Source organism: Neltuma alba, unplaced genomic scaffold, assembly GCF_004799145.2.
Source record: "Neltuma alba isolate B1F8T4 unplaced genomic scaffold, ASM479914v2 tig00011023_pilon, whole genome shotgun sequence".
Taxonomy (NCBI): domain Eukaryota; kingdom Viridiplantae; phylum Streptophyta; class Magnoliopsida; order Fabales; family Fabaceae; genus Neltuma; species Neltuma alba.
In genome coordinates, this window is record NW_021635776.1 from 423,165 (window position 1) to 431,807 (window position 8,643).

General features: G+C 34.3%; 1 pseudogene; it reads left to right on the top strand.

The window, feature by feature from the left end:
* The first annotated feature begins 4,742 nt into the window (after positions 1-4,742).
* Positions 4,743-8,290, top strand: LOC114760820 (uncharacterized; annotated as a pseudogene).
* The last annotated feature ends 353 nt before the right edge of the window (positions 8,291-8,643 follow it).

The following is an 8,643-nucleotide window of genomic DNA, read 5'->3' on the forward strand; positions in this document are numbered from 1 at the left end:
AAAAAGCACTTAGCTTAGAAAGAATATAAATATTTTAGATCGTTGAACCCATCACTCACCTCCTAAAAATTAGAATAATAAAATATTAGTTTGTCGAGGGTAGTAGGGATGAAAAATAAAATTCTATGTTACGGTTGCAAATTTAAAGAGAGAGAGAGAGAGAGGAGAAACAACATACCCATGGTAACAATAAAAGAGCTTGTCAAGTGTTTGGAAGTAAGAGTGAGGAAATAACAAAATAAAAAAAAACAATGACAGCGGAGCAAATAAATCATAGAGAGGAAGATGAAGAAAAATGAACTTCAGGATGAAAGATGATAAAGCAAAAAACCAAAGTTGAAGAAGTAAAATATATAAAAGCATGTACATTTGCTGTAGCTTTATGGATTTGCATGGGGAGGATAAGCTAAGTTAACCAGTGAGAATATTTGCATTGGAGAGAAATTTGCATGCGGGAATATTTAGAGCCGGGAAAATGGGCCGAGCCTGTCGGCCCGAGCCCGTTTAGGCCCTGAAATTATGAGGGCCGAGCTTGATATTTTTTTCCTTCAAATGGGAAATAAGCCCTGGAGGGCTAGCTCTGGAGGGCCAAGGGCTTAAAAGGGCCGGCCTTGGAGGACCGCGGGCTGACCCTTTTAAGCCCTTTTATAATTTTTTTTGTTTTTTAAATTTTTTTATATAATTTTAATGTTATTAATTTTTTACATTGTTAATAATATTTCAAATATTTAGTCATTATCATTTTAAAATTAAATTTAGTGTTAGACAATAATTTATCCAATTAAATTTTTAAAAAATGAGTTAATTTGGACTTTAATAATGATTTGATTTATATTGTATGCGTTGATATTTTTAAACTATATATATATATTTGATAATAGAGTATTTTTATACTTATATAACTTGTGATTCTATAATTTGAATTAGAAATTCATGAGTTTCAACAATAATGTTTCTCACATTAAAGTAAAATAATAGTTAGATTATAAAATTTAAAAGTAAAATTCCTATAAAGAAGAAAAACTTGATATTTTTGTTACGAAAGAAAAGCATACTTATGAAGAAGAGTAATTAATTATAGTGATGATGAAGTTTCAAAAGATTAATGATAGTATTTATTTATTGCACAATTGCACTATAGATAAAACTTTTGAATGTTGTTATCTTGTTAATGAATGTTTTAGATGTTCTTGGATGTTCATGAATATTTATATATGATGATATTTTATATTTGTGACTTACTTTTATTCATATTTATGTCTTTTTTTAATAATTTCATTGGGTTATTGTTATTTTTTATAAAAAATATGATAAATATAAAAAATAGTATTTTTTTCTTAAACGGCCCAAAAGCTCGCGGGCCGGCCCTAAGTCCTGTAGGTTAAGGGCCGGGCCTAACAAATTGGGATATTTTTAAAATTTCAGTCCTGAAGAGCCGGCCCTTTTAAGCCCGCCAGTCCTGGAGGGCCGGTCCTTTTAAGCCCGCCAGCCTGATTTCCACCTCTAGGAATATTATAGTCTAATTGTGAAATTGTTCTTCATGTGAATGATTTCACTTTTTGACATTAAAGAAAAATAAAATGCCAAAAAGTAAAATCGTTCACGTGAAGAATGATTTCATTTTTTACCAAATAACAGATAAATTATTCTTGGTAAAAACGATTTGTGTACAATTTGAAAATTATTCTTGTTAAGAACGATTCTAAGTATAACATATTGATAAATATTTTTAAAATTATAGCATTTTGGTTTTTTTTTTAACTGTGTATAGCATTACCGATAAAAAACCTATTTAGTATTTAAGAGCAAGACGCATAGTAATATTTTTTTATAAACACGTCAAAAACTTTAGCATATCACTGCATTTAGTCCTCTAAGATATAATTTTTGAAAGTGGCGTAGTTTTATTTATAAGATGTACTTAAACAATATCTAAAATTTTAATCAATCTTTTTCATTTTTGTTTTTGTTAGGTACGTATTAATTATATTATTGTATTAATTATTTTTTTTTACATATTTTTCTACTTATTTTCTCTCATTTACTCTCCTTTCATAAATAAGATATTTTAAAAAATAAAATAAATTTTTTCTAGTAGTCTTAGCTAATTTTAGGAAAAATGACCACAAAATACCATGTGAATTTCAAAAAGACAAATAAGGCACATGAATAAACAAAATGACAAATAGAACACTGGGTACCAATCTGGAATTCAAATTTTTGGCCAAAAGACCGAATTGCCCTGATTGTCTCTGAACACTGAGCAGTGTATTCGTGCGATAGAGAAAGGGAGAAACTGATTTCCTTCGACGAAACTAAATCCAAGTTCCTGCAGTCACCAAAAAGGGTTCTTCAAAATCACATTACCGCCGTCGTAGGAATAGATTGCCGTCACTGAATTTGGTTACCATCGTTGAAACACATTGCCCTGTTTGAAATAATTCGTATTCCCTGAGATTGTCGATGTCGAAGAGGTCACTAAAGTAACACCAACTGTGATAAACAAGTAGGAAGCTTAAATATTATTCTTCATAGAACATTTTCAATGGGTCCCCACAGCTTAAAATGTTATTGTCTACCATTCCTCTTTTTGGTTCTGTCTTTGTTCTTCACATAAAACCGTTTTCAGAGAATGTGAAGCTGTCTGGTTTTCTAGTATTATTAAACCATTTGTCCTGAATTTTACAAAACACATATTGTGATTTACAACTTTCATATTGAAAGTGACCACTTTATTGATGGGTTTTGCAACCTGTTTTTAGGAGATAAACAGCTTGTTTGTAAAAACTAATAAAATTCCATGCTAAATTTGACAAAACATATAGTGGTATTTACAACTTCCGTAGTGAAAATGACCACTTATTCAATGGGTTTTGCAACCTGTTTTCAGGAGATGAACAACTTGTTTCTAAAAACTAATAAAATTTCATGCTAAATTTGACAAAACACATAGTAGGATTTACAATTTTCGTAGTGAAAATGATCATTTCTTCAATGGGTTTTGCAACATGTTTTTAAGGGATAGGCAACTTGTTTCTAAAAATTAATAAAATTTCACGCTAAATTTGACAAAACACATAGTAGGATTTATAATTTTCGTAGTGAAAATGATCATTTCTTCAATGGGTTTTGCAACATGTTTTTAAGGGATAGGCAACTTGTTTCTAAAAACTAATAAAATTTCACGCTAAATTTGACAAAACACATAGTAGGATTTACAACTTTCGTAGTAAAAATGATCACTTCTTAAATGGGTTTTGCAACCTCTTTTTAAGGGATGAGCAACTCGTTTCTAAAATCAATAAAATTTCACGTTGAATTTTACAAAACACACAATGAGATTTACAACTTTTATAGTGAAAATGATCACTTTTAAATGGCTTTTGCAACCTCTTTTCAGGAGATGTGCAACTTGTTTCTAAAAACCAATAAAATTTTACATTGAATTTTACAAAACATATACTGGGATTTACAACTTTTGTGATAAAAGTGACTGCTTTGTTAATAGGTTTTGCAACATATTTTTGGGGGATGAGTAACTTACTTTTCACCACTAATAAAATTTCACGTTAAATTTTACAAAACATATAATGAGATTTACAACTTTTATAGTGAAAGTGACCACTTCTTCAATGGGTTTTGTAAACCTGTTTTCACCGGAAGGGCAACTTGTAAGTATAAATAAATCATTCAGTGAACGTGCACCTAAAGTACATCACAATAAACATTGAACTATTAACTTTCATAATTAACTACATGTACAATAAAATCTACCATTCACGTAATGGGATTTACTAAAAACCAGCAGGCATATGACAACAGTTACATTACGTAATTGCTTGCCACTATTTTCTAATTTCTGCTTCATCATTCACCAAATACTGAATATAAACCCTCAAATGCAATAATCTTGTTCCTATTTCACCATGAATCAGCCACAAAAATGAATAATCCAAATCCCGTCATCAACTTCTACTCACTCATGTAATCCTGCAGGTTCACTCCCTCTCTTACTACAAATCCTCTTTCCCACAGCCAAAACCCACCAAATCAACAATATCTACAGAATAGTGATGCAGAGGAGTAAGGTAATAGCATTTCCAACATTCTTCTTTCCTTCTTCCCGTGTTTCATCAATGTCTTCCTCTGTTTACTTTCTTCTCACTTTCAGCTCCTTTTTACCTCACTCATCAGGGTAATTCGGTCATTAGGCCAAAAATCTAAATTCCAAATTGGTACCCAGTGCCCTATTTGTCATTTTACTTATTCATGTACCTTATTTGTCTTTTTGAAATTCACATAGTATTTTGCTGTCATTTTTCCTAATTTTTATCTACCAAATTTAGTTATGTGTTTTTTTAGATAATCTCAAAAAAAAATTTGAATTTCAAAATTTTAAATCAATTTTGTTTACCATATTTTAATGATAATTGATAATATTTAAAAAACAAATTACAATACATTTTGTAGTTATTCCTCATTTGAGATTTTAAAATTTTAAATGTATTTTTTTTCGGGAATTTTCTTCCCTTTTTTCGCCAACTAGTTATTTGTATTTTATAATCTACCTAAATTGATTATTTATGTGTTATACAAAAATCTGAGTGATTTTTTTTTCTTTTTTTGGGTACAATCGGAGTGGGTGTCACTGAATCTCTATTTTTGGATTCCAAGGAGTCCAACTGATTTCGCCTTTTCACTCGCATTCACAACCCCTCCCTGTCTTTCTCTATCCATCTCTCATGGCTTCCTCTTGGCTTTGCTCTCCCAAATTTCTAGCCTTCATCATGGTCCTCTCAGCGATACCAGTCAGCATAATCATTTCCTTGGAGTTATCGAATCCCCCACGCACGTGTACTACTACCACAGCAATGGATGGTTCAGAGAATGCGGCAAGTGGGACGATCAAAATAGGCGCTTCATCGTCGGTTTCGTGGAAGGCGGAATCGGTCAGATTCCGGTAACCGGAGTGGAGAATGAGGTGTTAGAGGAGGTACCGGTGGTCAGAGACGTCGACCTGGCCGGAAATTCAACGCTGGGCATTTTCATCGACCGACCAAGGAATCGACTGCTTGCAGTTCATGCAGAACCATGGCGAAATCGCTACTCAGCGCTTGCAGCCTACGATTTGCAAACGTGGAAACGATTATTCCTGACTCAACTCAGTGGCCCAAGTAAAGCTTCTTATTCTTGCGATTCTTCATATTAGTGCCCCTGGCTTTTACGCTGTGTTTTGGCTCGATGGAGGGAAGGGAGGGGAGGGATTTTAATCAAGGGAGGAGAGGGGAAGAAAGGGAGGGTAGCTACAAAAGGGAGGGAAGGGAAGAGGAAGGGAGGGGAGGGATTCTAATGATCTCCTGTTTGGATTGATTGGAGGGGAGGGGAGGGAGCGATTTTAATAATACCTTATTTTGTTCTAATAAAAAATTGACTATTTTAACCTCATAAAATTTAAATGAATTTTGTCACTTTTTTATTTTGTTAAGATATAACTATATATATATAATACAATTCACCAATTTTGATTTACAAGACATAGTCACACACTTATAGAATATCAAGATAAAAAGTCACGAGTGATAGATTTCAATCAGAGAAAAGACTTTGAAGGTGAAAAAAATACCAACAACCTCTTGGAATTAGAAGAAGAGAAAAAAAAGTTTACAAATGCTCACTAATTTTGTAGACAATTATCTTAATAACCTCTTGTTAGATGCTAAAAAAACTCTCTTATGTAGAAATGTTTACGACTAATTAGAGGTTAACAAATCAAAAGGGTATATAAGGAATTAAAATATTATCTCTCATCTCCCCTCCAAAACCCCACTTTTGGAGGGGAGGCTAGAAGGGAAGAGGAGGGGAGAAGAATCCCTCCCCTCTTTAAAAAACATCTTAACCAAACGAGGGAAGGGAGGGGCTTCTCTCCCCTCCTAAAAAATTACACAGCCAAACAAGGGGAGGGGAGCAACTCCCCTCCCCTCCCCTCCCCTCTCCGATTCTCTTCTTTGGCTTCAACGTGTTTTTTAACGCTGTGTTTTGGCTTGACGGAGGGGAGGGAAGGGAGGGATTTTAATCAAGGGAAGGGGAGGGGAGGACAGGGGAGGGTAGTTACAAAGGGGAGGGGAGGGAGGGGAAGGGAGGGGAGGGATTTTAATGATCTCCTGTTTGGATAGATTGGAGGGGAGGGGAGGGAGCAATTTTAATAATACCTTATTTTGTTCTAATAAAAATTGACTATTTTAACCTCATAAAATTTAAATGAATTTTCTCACTTTTTATTTTGTTAAGATATAACTATATATATATAAATATAATTCACCAATTTTGATTTCAAGACACAATCACACACTTATAGAATATCAAGATAAAAGTCACAAGTAATAGATTTCAATCAGAGAAAAGACTTAAAGATGAAAGAAAATACCAACGGCCTCTTGGAATTAGAAGAAGAGAAAAAAAAAAAAAAGGTTTACAAATGCTCACTAATTTTGGAGACAATTATTTAATAACCTCTTGTTAGATGCTCAAAAGAACTCTCTCATGTAGAAATGTTTACGACTGATTAGAGATTAACAAATCGAAAGGGTATATAAGGAATTAAAATATTATCTCTCATCTCCCCTCCAAAAAACCCCACTTTTGGAGGGAAGGCTAGAAGGGAAGGAGAAGGGAGAAGAACCCCCCTCCCCTCTTTAAAAAACATCTAACCAAACGAGAGGAGGGGAGGGGCTCTCCTCCCTTCCTAAAAAATTACACCAACCAAACAAAGGGAGGGGAGCAACTTCCCTCCCCTCCCCTCTGAAAACCCCGTACCAAACATAACGTAAGGGAGACTAGGGGGTGTTTGGGAAACCTAAAACCATGGTTTCAGAAGTACTTTTCGCAAAACGAGGTAATTCGTAAAAGCACTTCTGAAACCATGGTTTGGTTTCTATCCAAACACCCCTAGATTAGATATCAGGATTATGGTTTTGCGACGTTTTAGATAAAAGATTTGACAAGCAAGCTCAAACTGACCAGAAGCTCGGTGAAGAATCGTCTTTCGTTAAACTAAAATTTTTTTACAAGAGGGCAAAAAACTGAAGAATATTATAAATGTTTCATTTAATTATGAATTTACGTCTTTTTTAATTTAAATATTCTCTTACTTTTAGTACTACTTCCAGCCGTTCTTTTTATTTTTATTTTGATCTAGATATAAGATCCTAATTTCTTTCTTATATTTGTCCATTTTTTCGTTAAACCATCCCATGGTTTTTTAGTGCCTTATAAAAATAAAAATCCTCTAACAATGGAACTTTGGATGTATCTTATTGGTCTTAAAAGGGCATGGGACGTGAATCATGGACGAGTCCGCTGAGAATGATTCTTTAGAGGCAGCTAAGCTTATCAAGGATGGAAATAACAAACTTCATGATAAGTGAAATTTAATTCTAGAAAGTCATATAATGCTTCAGCGAGATTGGTTTTGTTGATGTTCAATACATTCTACGAGACCAAGTGTGCTTTGGCAATGCCCCCTCCATTTGATTCCTTTAGATGATTTCTATTTATTTGTTTTTCAATCGTAATGTAGAGTAGTATTTTGCAGCTTTTTTTTCTTATTAAAAAAACATGGGTCCTCTGATCCATATCAGATAGAGCTTGATATTTCAGAGGAACAAAATCAACCATTTTTTCTTATCAACATTTTTGTTAACCTTATAATGTAGGTGACGAGAAATCATTAGCGAACGATGTAGCAATTGATCCGCAAGGTAACGCTTATGTAACTGATGTGAAAGCCAGTAAGATTTGGAAGGTAGGGGTGGAAGGGAAGTTGGAATCAATCATCAGAAACCCACTGTTCAAGGCAAAAGAATGGTACAAGAACCTAGGCTTAGGTGCATTAAACGGCATCGTTTACCACCCTGATGGGTTCCTCATAGTGGTTCATACATATAGCGGAAACTTGTTGAAAGTTGACTTATCAAAAAGCAATGAAGAAGAATACGAAGTGAAGCTGATAAATGTGAAGGGAGGGTCTCTCGCTTTAGGAGATGGTCTGGAATTAGTGTCTCAGACTAAACTTGTGGTTGCTGCGAAGCATCCTACTGCGAGATTACTTGAGAGTTTTTATGGCTGGGAAACAGCTTCTGTGGTGGCAACATTCTCAGGGCTTAGGCATAAACATAGGTCGCCACAACACAGTAACTGTGAAGGATGGTAAGGTTTATATCAATCATCGCTTGCTGGGATGGGGTATCCTAGAAGGAAGCATGCTTTGTTCAAGCAGATCTTGGCGAAATAGAATAATTATAGTATTTTGCATGTTATGAAAATGGATTTATATTTCCTTTTCTCTTTTTTCCAATATCAGGTTGTTGATATAATTAGTCCATACTTAACAGAAAAACATCTTGATTATTGGTCCCCTCTGGCGGCCTGAACCCTTACGCCCCCACATCGGATAAATTTGTGTGCCTACAAAAGTAGGATGGTCGGATTGTTTGGGCACAGGGAGTATTCAATTTGTCTTGTCTTACTTGTCTGGTCCTGATCTCGATCAATTTGGAACAAGATGGGACAGGACTCCAAAACAAAAATTCAAGATAGGATGACTATGGGACTGGACAGAATGGTATCCACAACGGACAGGATGTA